Below are 17,820 nucleotides of genomic sequence, written 5' to 3'. Positions count from 1 at the left end.
AAATTTGAAAGAAAAATAAAAAAATAGAAAAAATATAAAAAATAAAAAAAATTAAAATTAAACACTAGTGGCGTTTTTTAGGTAAAATGCCACAAAATTTGTTACCCAAATTTCCCATTTCTCCCTTTTTTGTTACTCGCTCATTACTCCCTTTTCTTCTTATCTTCGTCGCGCCCTAAATCCCTCAAATAACTCTCAAAATTTGCCCCCAAATTTCCCATTTCCTGCAACACAAGTCAATACACCTACACCAATCACACTTCTTTTTCCTTTTCATTTCTTCAAAGGTAGTAGTAGAAAGGGGAGTTCTAGGAAATCTGGTCGAGATTCGGCTAAGAAGAAAGAGCCAATGCTCATGCTAGGGTTTTGTTGATTGTTTGATTTTTATTGTTTTGTTTATGTGCTCGTTTTTTGTTTGGGATTTCGCTTTCTGATATACCTAAATGGAAGCAGTTTCTCATTTGCCCTTTTGGGTTCTTCTTTGGTTACCTTGTCAATGGCATTTGCGAGGTTTTTCTTTTTCTTTTCTTTTTCCATTTTCTCGGCAACCAAACAAAGTTTAAATGCATCGTTTTAAGAATTTTATTTTTTTGATATTTGCTGCTTTTTAGGAATATGTATACAATAGACTCCAGTTCAGGTAACTGCTGTAGGTTTTATTTTGGTAATTATTTTCAATTTTTTTATATTAATTTTTTGTGTTCAGCTATGGCTGGTACTTCACATTTGTCCAAGGGTTCGTCTACCTTTTTCTGATTTACCTTCAAGGTTTCAGTTCGAAGAAAATGGTGAACCCATGGAAGACTTATGTGAAACTCTCTGCTGTTCTCATGGGCTCTCACGGCCTCACAAAAGGATCTTTAGCTTTCCTCAATTACCCAGCACAGCTCATGTTTAAATCCACCAAAGTAAACCCCCAAAGTTGAAAATTTTCACTCTTCACAACATTGTTCTTATTTTTGCGTTTATTTTTTTAAAGCTTCATTATAGATATCTTTAGGTTCTTCCAGTGATGGTAATGGGTGCCTTCATACCTGGTTTGAGATGAAAATACCCAGCACACGAATATGTTTCTGCAATACTTTTAGTACTGGGTTTGATCCTTTTCACCTTAGCTGATGCACAAACTTCACCAAGCTTCAGTGTAATTGGTGTAATAATGGTGATTGATGCTCTTGTAATGGATTCTTTTCTGGGTAATTTGCAAGAAGTTATCTTCAACATGAACCCTGAAACAACACAGGTGATTTTTTGCTGATGATGGTTTAAACATGTGAAAAAAGTAGTGCGTTTAATGCTATACATTTTTTATGGTGATGTTAGATGGAAATGCTATTTTGCTCCACCGTCGTTGGTTTGCCATTATTGATCCCACCCATGGTTTTAACAGGAGAAGTATTCGAAGCATGGAATTCGTGTTCTGAGGTAAATTTTAACTCTTCATTTTGAACTTATTTTGATTCTCTATGATGCAAGCTATGGCAATCTACTGACTACTTGTTTTTTCTTAAGAGGACAGTTGAATCCTCTTATATTTCATGTGAGGATGTTCTGAATGTGAAGTTCTTGAACATATTTTTGCTAACCTATTTTTGCTATCCCTTAAGAATCCTTTACCAGCAAATGGCTTACCTTCAATATAGGCAGCTTTCTTTCTTGTTGAGTCATGAGATTTAGTCTTGGTCAGCATTTTGTTAATGTGTGCCAGAGCATTCCTTGTACATTTTGATTCTTTCTTTTCTTTTTGGTAGTGTTTGACATGGACAAAGCTATATTTTTTCCTTCTGCCTACAGATAGTGTACCGTTTGTTTTATTTTCTCCTTTCAAAGTTAATTTAGTTGTTGCAGTTTTCTTAGTTAGATTGCTAAAGACATTTGTATAAGTTTTCTACCTTTAAATTGACTTATTTGTGCCTTATGAAGAATCTAAAGAATTGAAGATAGGTTGTTTGAGACTACTTATAAGTTGGTTTGTGTTTAAATCTAATGCTAAAAGGTTAGCTCAATGTTCTGCTTGAGTGGCATTAAGCGATCAGTTGATTGATAAATTTTGGTTTATAGGTTATGATTTGTTTATGCTCCTTGGATTATCACTGGCTTGAAGAACTAGGTTGCTCTCTGCGAAGTCTGTTTATGCGAGTCATTCTTCTCTTTTCGTCTGCTGTTTCTGTTAACAATTGAGAAGCATTGGGACTATTATTAATTTTTAATCCCTACAGATTTTCATGTGACCAAACTATAGTCATTTATTGGATTTAGGCTAGACTCAGAGAGGCAGCATCACTAGAGAAACATGTCCTTTTGAAGAAGCTTAGAGATGTGCTCAAATCTTTAAAAGGACACGTAGCTGGAAGAAACAAGGATGATGTAGAGGAAGCTATTGCCATGGTTAATGTTTTATGTTTTACAGTTTTATCATTGAATTATGATCTATCAGTGATATGCCAGTCCTATTTATAATAATTTTGAAAGTTAAATGCTAATATTTAAAATGCATTACTACTTTTTAGTATTCGCTATTAGTGTTGGTGTGTAGGAAATAATGTTCATGGTGAAATATTAGGGAAAAAATGCTGTAACTTTAAGGGTGTGATTGCTGATTTGTTGCTTCAGTTGAAATTGCTAGGTTCAATGATGCTAATATCATTCATCTCAACATTTTCCAAATGTTTTGCCACTTTGTAATTATTGGGAAAGTACTATGTCTGGAGTTTAATTAGCAGTTAAACATGATATGCCGTACCCATTGATGTCATCTATTAAAGAAGGGTTTGGGTTTAGAAATAGCATGGAAAGTGTTTTAAGTTTTGCGGTCATCATCTATAGTATGGTTAGATATGAAGCCAACTTCTTTTCTAGGAGGAAACTGGTCACCTTGTTTAAATATATCACCTTTGAGAAAGCATGTTTTTTCGCAACATCTTGGGTGGGATAAATGGATATAAATATATGCAGAAGGAAAGGAGAATTGCAAATGAGAGGTGATGATGATTTGTAGGCATTGCAATGAGAGGTGATGGTGATTTGGCATTATATTCTCACTAGGATGAATTTTGTTTTAGAAATTGTAATACTTTGTGTGTGTGTGTGTGTGTGTTTTTATGTATTAAATTAGATATTGAATCAATGTTTATGTATTAAATTTAAATTCATTAATTTTTATATTTAGTTTTGAAGTTTAAATTTTAATGGAAAATTTAATTTAATTAATATTTTTTATTTATCCTTAAAAAGTATATAGTTTAAAGTTCAAATTTCAAAAATTAAACATAATATAATATTTAACATAAAAATAAATATTATTTAATTAAAATAAAATAATTTTCTTTAAAATTCATGATTTTTAGCGGCGTTTGCGGGAAAAGCGCCGCTAAAGGTCATGATCTTTAGCATCATTTTCGTGAAAAGTGCCGATAAAGGTCATGGTCTTTAGCGGCGTTTGTAAAAAAAGCGCCGCTAAAGGTCATAGTCTTTAGCGGCGTTTTTAGGAAAGCGCCGCTAAACGTCATGGTCTTTAGCGGCGTTTGTAAAAAAAGCACCGCTAAAAGTCATGGTCTTTAGCGGCGCCTGCTATAGAGGCGTTTTTTGCGGCGCTTATGAAAACGCCGCTAATAGTTCTAGCGGCGCTTAAAAACACCGCTAAAGGCCAAAAAAAACACTGCTAAAAGTCTGTTCTCCTGTAGTGCCTAATTGAAGTTTTTGTTTGGGTTCGTCTTCCAAGATTAGTTGCGGTGTTGTACAAAAGGAGTATTTTGAAGGCGATTGGCTAGTTGATAGGGTGAGTCATTAAAATTGATTAAAATACTGATTGTGGTAGTAAGGGTCAGTTTGTTAGGAAGGCATTGTGTATGGATCTTTGGAAACCTTTGGTGTCTAAAATTAGGATTGATGATCAACTGCAATGTGTTGAATATGAGTCGCTATTAAATATATATTTTACTTGTGCTTGTTATGGACACTTGAAAGAGTTGTGCCTTTAGAATAATGAGAGGGAGATGCCAGAGGCTAAGGTTGAACCGACGAATGGTATTCCAAAAAGTAATCATCAATAGGTGGAAGACAAAAAATTTTAACCCCTGGGTGGAAGATAAAAATTAACAAGCGAGGGGCGGAATGGGGGAAAAATAGGCTTTGGGTGATAAGGTTGATAAGTCAAAATTTGATGCCTTATCTAATCTTGAGGATGAATCAAAAGGGGATATGGATTAAAGCTTGAATATTGGTAACTTAGACTCCTCGTGCCACTTAGAAGATTAGGCAAATGTCACAGAATAATAGGCTCAGGAGCAAAAAGGAAAAGGGTTGGTGTTGCTGGAGCTAATAGGGATGACAAACAATGGACTCTTCGTGCTACTTAATCATATGATGGTTTTCTTGGATGAAAATTTTTACCCAATATGCTTTCGAAAATGGTGCATCAAGATGATAATACTTAAGATGGATAATTGAAGTCTAGTGTTGTTGGGGAATGGCCTTGTAACATGGTTAAGTAGCATAAGGTTCATAAGGAAGTTCATGGTCAAGGGTTCGTATCAGGTAGGGTTTAGTGCCGATAAGTACTCTAGTGGCTATGAAGAAGATTATGGGTAGGCTTGAGGACCTGATGGATGATGGTGAAAATTATATTTAAGAGGCTAAGACGGTTGTAGGATAGCAATTTGATAGGGCGAGTAAGTAGCAGCTTGCTTGAGTTCAAATTGGTGTGACTTTCATCTTTTTATTTTTCTATTAATGTCCATGAATTTATTCATATGGAATTTTCAAGGGGTTGGTCACCTTTGATCAATCGAGTCTTATGAGATTTTTATTTGGAACGTCATATATATATTTTTAGTCTGTTTGAAACAAATATAAGTTGTGTACAAGCGATTAGGGTTATTTGGAATCTGGATTATTAGAAGTCCTATAGAATTAAGGTACATGGGTTTTTTGGAGGCATCTAGGTTTTGTGGGATGACTTGGTGAGTATAGATATTTTGATTAAGCACAACCAGTTTATCCATATGCGAGTGTCATCACATAGTTCGAAGAAGCAATTCCTTTTTACGGCGATTTATAAGAGCTTGAATCCCAAACAAAAACAATCATTTTGGGATAGTTTGAGTGGGATTGCATAAAAACTAATCGATGCATGAGTTTTACCTAGGGACTTTAATGCCTTGTTGAACAAATATGAGAAGCTTGAGGGCTCTAAAGTGCAAAGCATCATTTGTAGGTTGTTTCAAGAGTTTGTGCTTGATAATGATCTAAATGACCTCAGTTTTGTTGGTTTAAAATTCACATGGTGTCGTGGGCATTTGAAAGAGCAGCTTGATAGGTATTTTGTAACTTAACATGGAAGCTGCAAAAACCTATGTTGACAGTGTACCATCTGCAAAGAATAAAGCTCAATCATAGACTTGTTTTACTGAAGATATTAGAGTGAAGTAGAGTATGAGAAAAACTATACTTTTCGGGTTGGTTATCACATATGAGGTTCAATAAACTAGTTAAAACAAATTAGGGTTCGAATAACATCTTCATTGATAATATGAGACAATTTGGTGTTACATCGGCAGACTAGAATACATGTTCACTAAGCCTTAATTAGGCTATTTATTGTGTAGGTTTAACCCTAACGGGTAACCAAGCACTTTTATTCATTATTCGTGTAGGTTTGACCCAAACGGGTAGCTAGACACTATTACTTTCACCTGTATAAAAAATTCTTTTACGAAGTTTTATCGGGTAGAAATGACTAAATGGAAATGTGAAGATATGAGGTTGATGTTGGCTAAAAGAATGTTCATGATATAGATAGTTGATACAAGTTGGATTATGATGGAATATGAACTAATGAGATTATATGTATGGTTTGAGCTAAAAATCTTATGTTATTAATGATATTGCATTGTGCCTTGATAGGGATAATTATTTCACAGAATGAATTGTGTATATATTGGGTGATTGAGGTAAGTTAATGTTTACATTGTATGAGCTTACTCAGTATTTTAAATATTTACTCGTATTACTACTTTTCTGTAGATTTTGAATGTTCGGAACGTATTGATCGGATTAGCTAGAAGCACACACTTACTATCTCTCGATTTGATAAGCTTTTGATGTTTCAACTTGGTTACTTGTGGCATGTACATAAGATGTTTAAAACTTGTTTTAGTTGATGAATGTGTTAGCATAGTTATGCATGTACAAAAGTTTATTTGGTAACCTAATATGTGTGATATGGTTTGTGTCAAGTTTGGTATTAGAAGGTTAATGATAATGCCAAGTTTTGAATGGTGTTATGTATATAAATTAGTAAGTGTTTATGTGTGGTATTGTTGAGTTTGTCGTAATAAATGGTTAGGTGATTTGGGTTGAATTATAAAGATTTGAGTTTGAATATCTATTGGTTCCAACGAGGGCATATTGGTTGGATGTTTAGATGGTTATATAGATGGATATTTTATGTTTGAAATGTGTGTGTTATGGATTAGGTTTGAATAGTCTAAAATGGCATTTTAGGTCACCTTGTAGGGTTGGTATGTTCCTTGTACTAAAAGGGTTATATATGCTACACACTATAAACTTTAGTGTCATTCAAATACAAATATAAACTTTAGGAAAATTCTACAAATTTTTATTATAATAAGAACCTTCCTCGATCATTAAAAAAGTAATAATAAATATTTTTTAATATAATGTTGTAATTAATCAATGGAAATAAAGAATTATGTAAAAAAAATTTCTTGACTCATAAATATGGTTATGAATATATAGCAGAGTCTTTGTTAGAGGAATCTAGTAAAAAGGTGGATGCTAATGGTGAGATGTTTTTTTTTAAATGGGAAAGTTATAGGTTTATTATTGTTACAATACAAAATTTGAGGTGATTTGTTATGACAGTTCACACTATAATAGGTGGTGAAAGCCATTAAGTTGAGGGCAATTTACATCGTGGAGGGTGTAAAGAGCCACTAGGTTTGGAGGTTTGAAGGGAGTGAATAGGGGGTGTTTTGCAGAGTAAGGATCATGTATGTTTCTTGTCATTTTTACCCAGTGATGAGACGCTATTTATAGAGGAAAGAAAGTTAAGAGTGAGACCCAACTATTGAGTTCCCTATCTTATAGGTGTTGTAATAAGGTAGCAAATGTTAGCCTAGGTCATTGTTGTAGTTGACCTAAATGGACTAGACGAGGTGGCTTCTAGATGTGATGGATTAATTGATGTGATTAGAGACTCTTTCTTATATATGTTTTGTAGATTGTATAGATCTCTTAAGTATGGTGCTCATGCAAGGCCATAAGGCCGAGTTCTTCTAGACAAGCTCGGTCTTTGTAATGGTTGATTATTTTTGTAACACCGCTAACTCGTATCCGCCATCGAAATAGGATTACGAGGCATTACTGAACAATTCACATCATTCACATACATAATACATACATTTATGCATTCATTAATCAAACACATTCAACACACTCACATTGTCCCTTTTAAGGCCCTACGAGACCTTAAAACATGCTTAAAAGAGGTTTGGGACTAAATTGATAACAGTTAAAACCTTCGAGAAACTTATAAAATTTCATGCATATAAGGATCACACGCCCGTGTGAACAGGCCGTGTGCCTCACACAACCACTAGACACACCCGTGTCATAAGCTGTGTGGAAACAGGACATACATATTGACTTGCATCACATGACTGGAAACACGCCCGTGTGCCAGCCCGTGTGTCACACACAACCAGTAGACACACTCGCATGTCTAAGTCGTGTAACTCACTGACTTGTTTAACTAAGTTACAGCAGACACATGGTCGAGTCACATGCCCGTGTTCTCAACCGTGTGGAGCGCATATAGGCTTGGTTTAAGCCACATTTCTCACCCACCTCAAGCATACCTAAACCACAACTTTACATACCATTTAAATTCACTTATAGTCAACCAAAACATGGCAATTCATATACATACCAAAGCAATATGTCATTATCAACAATTTCAACTATCTTACTTATACATTATTCTCACCATATTATCAACTAATTCATGCCACAAAACATGCCATTTCATCATCTCATAATTAATTCATTACATGTCATCTTCCAAGAAATAATACACCAATTAACAACTAGCTAGTTGAGCAACTCATAACCATCACAAGAACCATATTAAAAATGCCAAAACTCAAGGAAACTATTACCATATATATCACTTAACAAACTCATAAATCAAGCCAACTTAAATGGCTAAATGCACACCAACATTACATCCTTTCACAAGCCAACACACATGGCTAATATCATACTCAAAATTTATCATCAACTCACTAACCTATACATGCCATATACCATAAATACAAAGTATCCAAAAATACCAACAAGTAGTCAATAGTGTGATGACGGTTCTTGATGATTCCCAATGCCCGAGCTAGCTTAGACAATCTATAAAACAGGGAAAGACATACAAAGTAAGCTTTAAAAGCTTAGTAAGCCATATACAAATAAAGTTATCACATGAATCAACATCATTTCCATCAATATGACTAAACACATATAAGCTTACAAACCTTCCCAAATGTATACATATTCAATTTCATAAGTGAATTCATCAAATACCTCCTTTTTCAATGCTTTTTGAATCTCATATGTACCTGAGTCACTTAACTCATTTACACATTCTTTCTCGACTTGATTTTTCCTGTTGAATCTTTTAGAATCGTTAAGGATGCTCGAAAATCACACATACCTCATACAATGCCATATCCCAGATATGGTCTTACATGTTATCACATATCGATGCCAATGTCCCAAACATGGTTTTACACGAAATCATATAACGATGCCAATGTCCCAGACATGGTTTTACACGTAATCATAATACAATGCCAATGTCCCAGACATGGTCTTACATGTAATCACATCTCGGTAATCCTAATGTCATGACATTTATATCCTATACTATTCCTAAGGTTTGTACGGGACTTTCGGTAACATAACTTGGTTGATACTTACTCGTATTTGCTCATTCATCATTCATAGAAATTCAATGAAAAATGAACATTTATAAATCAATTTAAAAACTTTTATTCGTATATGAACTTACCTTGTATTCAGGATAAACGGACTGGATCGACTATCCGACAACTTTCGATTTTCCCTGATCTAAATCTGATTTCTCTCGTTCTTGATCTATATACATTTAAAATTAGCTCCTATATTTATCAAATCACTCAATTTAGTCCACAAACACATATTTGGGCATTTTTACACTTTAGTCCCTAAAATTTTACATTTTTACAATTTAGTCCCTATTCATAAAAACACAAAATTCACACAAGTTAATCCAATTTCACCATAGAAAAATTCCATATAGTCCCCTAGCAGCCCAAAACTTTAATTTATTTCACATTTTAACCCCCTAAATTGACAATTTTTACAAATTAATCCCTAATAGGCATTTTTACTCAAAATTACTTAATAAAACTTGAAAATCTTTCAACAAATATTCATTTTTCATGATAAAAAATTTAAAAACTTAAACATTCATCAATGGCTTTTCATAAAATCATCAACAAACTAGGAAATTAGGGCATGGGCTAGCTAGTACTCAAAGCAACGATACAAAAACATAGAAATCATCAAAAACCGAGCAAAGTACTTACCTTAATTAATCTCTCAAAGTGCCGAACCCTAAATAGATATGGAAGCTTTATTTTGTCTTCAATAATCGGTTATAGATGAAGAAATAAAGATGATTTTGGCTTTTGTTTTATTTAATCTAACTTAAATAATTAAATTACATGTTTAACCTTAGTGAAACCATTATTAAATCACCTAATATATACCCATTTATGTCCATTCCCACTATCAATGGTCTAATATTATCATAAGGACCTTTCATTTAATAAACCATAGCAATTAAACACATTTAACATATGAATGTCACTTTTGCATTTTACGCGATTTAGTCTTTTTTTTCTCAAATTGAGCTATTAAACGATAAAATTAGCTCACGAAATTTTCTCACATATATATTCACATGCTGTAAACACATAAAATAATATTAAAATAAAATTTTGACCTCAGATTTACGGTTTAAAAACCACTATTCTGGTTTAGCTAAAACCGGACTGTTACAACTCTCCCCTCTTAAAGATTTTCATCCCCGAAAATCTTACCAGTGAATAGGTTTGGATATTGCTTTCTCATGGCATTCTCGGGTTCCCACGTAGCTTCTTCAACCCCATGTCGATGCCATAAGCTTTCACTAATGCGATTTTTTTATTTCTCAACTCTTTGATCTCATGAGCCAAAATTCGGATCGATTCTTCACAGTACAATAAATCTGGATGAATTTCAACTTCAGTCGGGGAAATGACATATGAAGGATCAGATCTTTATCGTCGTAGCATCAATACATGAAATACATTATGAATCTTTTCTAACTCAGACGGCAATGCTAGCTGATATACCACTGGCCCAATTCGTTTAATAATCTCATATGGTCCGATGAATCTCGGGTTCAACTATCCTTTTCTACCAAATCTGAGTATTTTCTTCTACGGTGAAACATTCAGAAACACTCTATCTCTGATCTGAAACTCAATATCTTTCCATTTAAAATCTGCTTAAGATTTTTGTTTCTATTTCTCTAATCAGATCAACTCCGTGAATCTTATTCTCACTTAGCTCAATCCAATACAACGGTGTTCGACATTTACGACCATATAGAGCTTCGTACGATGCCATTTTAATACTCGATTGAAAGCTATTATTATAAGAAAATTCAATCAACAGAAAATATTTTTCCCATGTATGTTCGAACTCAAGAATGCAACAACGTAATAAGTCCTCGAGTATCTGAATAACTCGCTCGAATTGACCATCTATGTAACACCCCTAAACTAAATCCGTCGCCGGATTAGGGTTACGAGACATTACCAATCAATGCACAGTTTAAAACAGTCATTCATTACCATTCAAAAACAAAGTAATATAATCTCCTTTACAAAATTTTTCCGAACTCAATTAATAACCATCCTCTTATTCCTACAAGTCAAATTCGTATATTTGAATCACGTAGTCAACCAAAATCAATCATGCTTTTCTATTCATTACACATATATGAATCATGCTGCAATATTCAACCGTATCAATATGATTTATTTAATCAAATTATAAACCAACTAACAATAATCAAAATCACAGTGCACGTGCTTCATAAATACAAAGTTCGAACCATGTGACCATCAATTACATAGCATTCGAATACTTAAATCATAATTGAACATAATTCATCTCATATACTGAGCTTACATTAAGACATCCTTTAGTACAATTTCATACCTTTAACTAAACATACCATTTTGCATATCTATACATATTCGCATATTAAACCATATCAATCCATATCACATGACATATTATTCATTAGCATAAAAGACAATAGCTAACATTACAACATGGCCAAATATACTTTTAATACTACTAATTTATGTGCAATTCACCAGTATAACAATAGCTATTTCTAATCCCAATTACCGAACCAAACATACCGAATTCAAATACTAAGCATTATGCCAAAATTACATATACACGATCAATTCATTTCTCATTTATCGGGCTAGCAAATTAGCCTCAAAATTCATACCAATTCCACCATTCAATATTAAGCTAATTATACTGTTTCATAACCTAATACAAACATTGACATGTCACATTATAACTATATATATACATATTATATACCAAAATCTCATACTTATCAAAATGAGTCAAATACCATAGCCGAATATACAACCATATATATAAAACATTTCATAATCATGCATTAAACCAACATCTTGACCTTTAAATACCAAACCCAAAATAATCATGTCATAAGCATATGTATTTATTTTACCTATCATTAGACGAATATAATTATACATCATATATCATAAATTATTTTACAAAATGACCAAAGCAATTTTCATCATTCATAAACTAATTTACAAGGCAATTTATACATCAAAACATAGGTCATTAATAAGCCACATTAAATAGCCAAATTCACATGGTATAGCATAGTCATTACATAGCAAATATGGGCACATCCCAGCATTAACATCTAATTGAATAATTAACCACAAATACAAACTATGCCATCAAACAAACTTCCCAAAATGAGCTAATTAACAAGACTGATTATTCACAAGCATTGACATCATTATCAAGCCATTTTCGCATGGCTATTTATACACAATTCAAAACTAAGCATATCGAAACTAGCTTATACATGCCATATGCCATAATTACAAACTTCAAAAGTAACGAAGAATGTTCGATAGTGTGACGACGGTCCTTGACGATCCCCGAGCTCGAGCTAACTTTAGTATGTCTATAAAACAATGAAAGAACACACTAGGTAAGATTCGAAAGCATAGTAAGCCATAAGCAAATAAATCATCTCAAGAACATTAATAAATCAATTCAAATAAGCCACATTTAATAAATCACATACACATATACAATCACTTTTCCCATATAATCCATATTACCATATTAAGTAACTTCACTTACCTTATTTCTCAATGAACATATAAACTTCATATGTACCTGAATTGTTTAGCTGAAATTCACATTCGGTCTTATTTTGACATTACCTATTAAACCATTTGGAATCGTTAAGGATACTTGAAAACACATATATCACATGCAACTCCATATCCCAGATATGGTCTTGCAACTCCATATCCCAGATATGGTCTTACATGTTATCACATATGGATGCCTCTGTCCCAGACAGAGTCTTACACAAAATCTCATATCGACGCCAATGTCCCAGACGTGGTATTATATGAAAACACACCTCGGAAGTCCTAATGTCATGACATCATTATCCTATACTATTTCTAAGGTTTATACGGGGCTTTCAACTTCGTAACTCAATCAATTCATGCTCAAAACAATTCCTCCAATGCTCAATTCAATTCGGAAACCTATATAAATATACAATTCAATTCAGCAATATATATACATTTAAATTGAAAAACATTTATTTGCATATGTACTTACCTCGTACGGAAATGAGCAGATCAGAACAACTATTCAACAACTTTCGACTTTCCCCAATCCAAATCCAATTTCTTCTTTTCTTGATCTAAATCAATACAAATTTAACTTATTTATTAACATATTCATTTAATTTCATCCAAAAACACATAAATGGGCAGTTTTCACTTTAGCCCATAACATTACACATTTTCATAATTTAGTCCCTATTTCAAAACAACACAAAATACTCAAAATTTCAACATATTCATGTTAGGAAAAATTTTCCTTAGGTCCCTAACAACCTATTAATTTCATTTATTTCACATTTTAAGCCCTCAATTTACATATTTCACAATTTAAGCCTTAATAAGCATTCTTATCAAAGATAACTTAATAAACTATGAAAATCTAACAACAATTATTTATTTTTCATCATCAAACAACAAAAAGCTTGAATATTCATCAAGGGCATTTCACAAATTCATTATCAAATCTAAAAATTAAAGCATGGACTAGCTAATATACTTAGCAACGGTATCAAAAACGTAAAAATTATCAAAAACCAAACAAAGAACATACCTAAATCAAAGCTTCAAAGTGTCAAACCTAAAACAACATCAATGGCTTTCTTTTTCTTTGAGTTTCGGCCATAAAGATGAACATGCATGATTTTGTTTTTCTGTTTTGTTTTATTTTATTAACATTAATTCACAAATTACTATATTAACCTTTATTAATACATTTAAAATCCACTAACAGATGTCCATCCATGTCCATTTACTAAAATTATGGTCTAACTACATAATAAGGGCTTTACATTTAATAAGCCATAGCAATTTAATACCTTTAACAATTAATATGCAATTTTTACATTTTACGCGATTAGGTCTTTTTTTTTCAAATTAAACACACAATCGATAAAATTAATTCACGAAAATTTAATACCATCAAATTCACATGCTATAAATACCAAAAATAATATTTGAAATATTTTTACAACCTCAGATTTGTGGTTCCGAAATCACTATCCCGATTTAGCTAAAATCAAACTGTTACAATTCTCCCCCTTTAGGGATTTTCATCCCCGAAAATCCTACCAGTGAATAGGTTTGGATACTGCTCTCTCATAGCATCCTCGGGCTCCTACGTAGCTTCTTCAACCCCGTGTCAGTTCCATAATACTTTCACTAATGCAATTTTCTTATTTCTTAATTCTTTAATCTCGTGATCTAAAATTTGGATCGGTTCTTCTTCATATGTCATATCAAACTGAATCTCAATCTCAGACGGGAAAATCATAAATGAGGGATCGGATCGATATCGTCAAAGCACCGATACATAAAATACATTATGAATCTTTTCTAACTCAGGTGGCAACATCAATCTATAAGCAATCAGCCCAATACGTTCGATAATCTCATACGGCCCAATGAATCTCGGACTTAACTTGCCTTTACGATCGAACCGAAATATTTTTTTCGATGGAGAAAGTTTTAAAGACACTTTATCCCCAATTTGAAACTCAATATCTTTCCGTTTCAAGTCTGCGTATGATTTCTGATGATCTGATGCTGCTTTCAAACTATCACGAATCACTTTCACTTTCTGTTCAGTCTTATTGATCAACTCGACTCCGTGAATCTTATTCTCACTAAGCTCTCTCCAATACAAAGGTGTTCGGCATTTGCGACCGTACAAAGCTTTGTATGGTGCCATTTTTATACTCGATTGAAAGCTATTATTATACGCAAATTCAATCAATGACAACTATCGTTCCCACGTACCTTCAAACTCAATAATGCAACATCTCAACATATCCTCGAGTATTTGAATAATTTGCTTGGATTGACCATCTGTTTGCAGATGAAAAGCAGTACTAAAGTGTAGCTTTGTACCAAGTGTATCTTGTAGTTTCTTCTAAAACCACGATGTGAACCTCGGATCTCTATCCGAAACAAGAGAAATAGGTGCTCCATGCAATCTCACAACCTCAGAAATGTACAACTCAGCTAACTTATCGAGTGAATAATCCATTCGTACCAAAATGAAATGAGCCGATTTGGTCAGTCTATCAACAACCACCCATATCACATCTTTCTTACTGGAAGAGAGGGGCAAACCCGATACAAAATCCATAGTGATTCTGTCCCATTTCCACTCGGGAATCATAACTGGCTGCAATAACCTAGACGGTTCCTGATGCTCAGCTTTGACTTGCTGATAGGTTAAACATTTCGAAACAAATTCAAAGATATCACGCTTCATGCCAGACCACCAATAAAGCTGTTTCAGATCGTTATACATTTTTGTACTTCCCAGCTGAATAGATAACCAACTACTATGAGCTTCGTTTAAAATCATCTGAATCAACTATGAATTTCTCGGGACACATAATTGGCCTCTGAATCTCAAACATTCATCAGCATTAACCCGAAATTTTGAATCAGAGTTCAAATCACATTGAGCTCATTTTGCTAACATTTCTTTATCAACTTTTTGAGCTTCAAAAATCTGCTGTAAAAACAACGGTCTCGCTTTCATCTCAGCTACAATCGTACCGTTCTCAGATAGGGGTAATTGAGTATTCATTACACAAAGAGCAAATAAATATTTCCAACTTAATGCATCAGCAACAACATGGGCCTTTCCCGGATGGTAGTCAATCACTAGCTCTTAATCTTTTAACAATTCCAACCATCTTCGCTGCCGCAAATTCAAATCTTTCTGAGTCATCAGATATTTCAAACACTTGTGATATGAATAAATATGACATTTCTCTCCGGACAAATAGTGGTGCTAAATCTTCAATGGGAACACGATAGCTGCTAATTCTAAATCGTACATCGAGTAATTCTTTTCACGTGGCTTCAATTTTCTCGAGGCATAAGCTATGACTTTACCTTCTTGTATCAAAACACAGCCCAGGCCATTCAACGATGCATCACTATAGATTACGAATTCTTTACCTGATTCTGGCTGAACTAACACTGAAGCTTCAATCAATAAAGCTTTCAACTGATCAAACCTTTTCTAGCATTTATCTGACCACTCAAACTTAACATATTTTTATAGCAACTTTGTCATCGGAGTTGCAATCATGGAGAAGCCATTTACAAATTGTCTGTAATAACCGGCAAGTCCCAGAAAACTACAAACTTTGGATACATTTCTCGGAGGCTTCCAATCTATTATTGCCGAAATCTTACTCGGATCAACTCGAATACCCGATGCTGACACAATATGCCCTAGAAAACCAACTTGTCGTAACCAGAACTCACATTTAGTGAACTTGGCAAAAAGCTGTTTATTTCAAAAAGTCTGTAGCACTATTCTCAGATGTTCAGCATGCTCAGATTCATCACAAGAATCAATCAAGATATCATCTATAAGCACAACAAAAAATCTGTCCAAATATGGTTTGAAGATCCGATTCATTAGGTCTATAAAAATAGCAGGTACATTCATTAATCCGAAAGGCATAACTAGAAACTCATAATGCCTGTACTCGTTCGAAAAGCAGTTTTCTGCACATCAGAGTTTTAACTCGCAACTGATAATAACCCAATCTCAAATCTATCTTTGAAAACACTGTAGCTCCTTTCAACTAATCAAACAAATCATCAATTCGTGGCAGACGATATTTATTCTTGATAGTCGCTTTATTGAGTTGTCGATAATCAATGCATATTCTCATAGTTTCGTCTTTCTTTTTCACAAACAAAATCGGTGCACCCTAGGGAGAATAACTCGGTTGTGCGAAACCTCTACCTGTCAACTCTTGCAACTGAGCTTTCAACTCTTTTAATTCGATCGGTGCCATTTGGTACGAAGCTATTGATATCGAAGTTGTTCCTGGAACTAAGTCAATACCAAATTTAACTTCTCTGATTGGTGGCAAACTTGGTAATTCTTCAGGAAACACATCCGGATATTCACACACAACTGGTATTGATTCAATCTTCTTTTCAGTCACTTTAGTGTCAAGCACATAAGCAAAGTAAGCTTCACAGCCCTTTCTCACATATTTTCAAGCTAACATCGAAGAAATCACTACCGGTAAACCATCCAAATCATCTGACTCAGTCTGAATAATCTCATTATTTTGACATCTTAAATCAATTGTGTTTCTTTTGCAATTTACTATAGCATCATGTAGTGTTAACCACTCTATACCTAGAATTATATCAAATTCATCGAATGGCAACAACATCAGATCGGTCATAAAATAGAAATCTCTAATCATCAATGGGTAGTTCTTGCATACTTTATCAACCAGAACACACTTGCCTAAGGGGTTCGATACTCTAATCACAAATTCAATAGACTCTACAGGCAAAGTCTTACTGGATACTAAGTTCATACATATATACAAATGAGTAGATCCGGGATCAATTAATGCAACAACACTAGTATCATAAAGAGTGAAAGTACCGGTAGTGACATTTGGAGAAAAAGCTTCTTCGTGAGCGTGAATAGCATAAGCTCTAGCAGATGCTCAGGCTTCAGATCTCATAGCAGTGTCTTTAATCATTCTCTGGCTACAAATCACCTTACTCGTGTTTTTGGGTGGTCTACCTTTAGATGCAATGCTACTCAGCCAACTCAAAACATTTACGGATGAAATAATCTAATGATCCACATTTGAAACAAGTCTGATCATTCAATCTACAATTACCGGGATGTCGTTTACCGCAATGTTTGTACTCAGGTTGATTTGGTCTGACATTTCCAACACTAGCTATTGAAGTAGCTTTTGAACTCACAAGGGGCCTCTCCAGGTCTAATCTAGAATAATCCGCAGTAGCC

At 33.8% G+C, this 17,820-nt stretch overlaps 1 pseudogene; it reads left to right on the top strand.

Annotated features, from left to right (window-relative positions):
- Window positions 1-399: 399 nt before the first annotated feature.
- On the top strand, window positions 400-2,656 carry LOC121203217 (UDP-galactose/UDP-glucose transporter 2-like; annotated as a pseudogene).
- Window positions 2,657-17,820: the final 15,164 nt, after the last annotated feature.

Source organism: Gossypium hirsutum, chromosome A04, assembly GCF_007990345.1.
Source record: "Gossypium hirsutum isolate 1008001.06 chromosome A04, Gossypium_hirsutum_v2.1, whole genome shotgun sequence".
Classification (NCBI taxonomy): Eukaryota; Viridiplantae; Streptophyta; class Magnoliopsida; order Malvales; family Malvaceae; genus Gossypium; species Gossypium hirsutum.
Note: the sequence above shows the minus strand (reverse complement) of the source record. Positions and strands in the feature narration are given on the sequence as shown.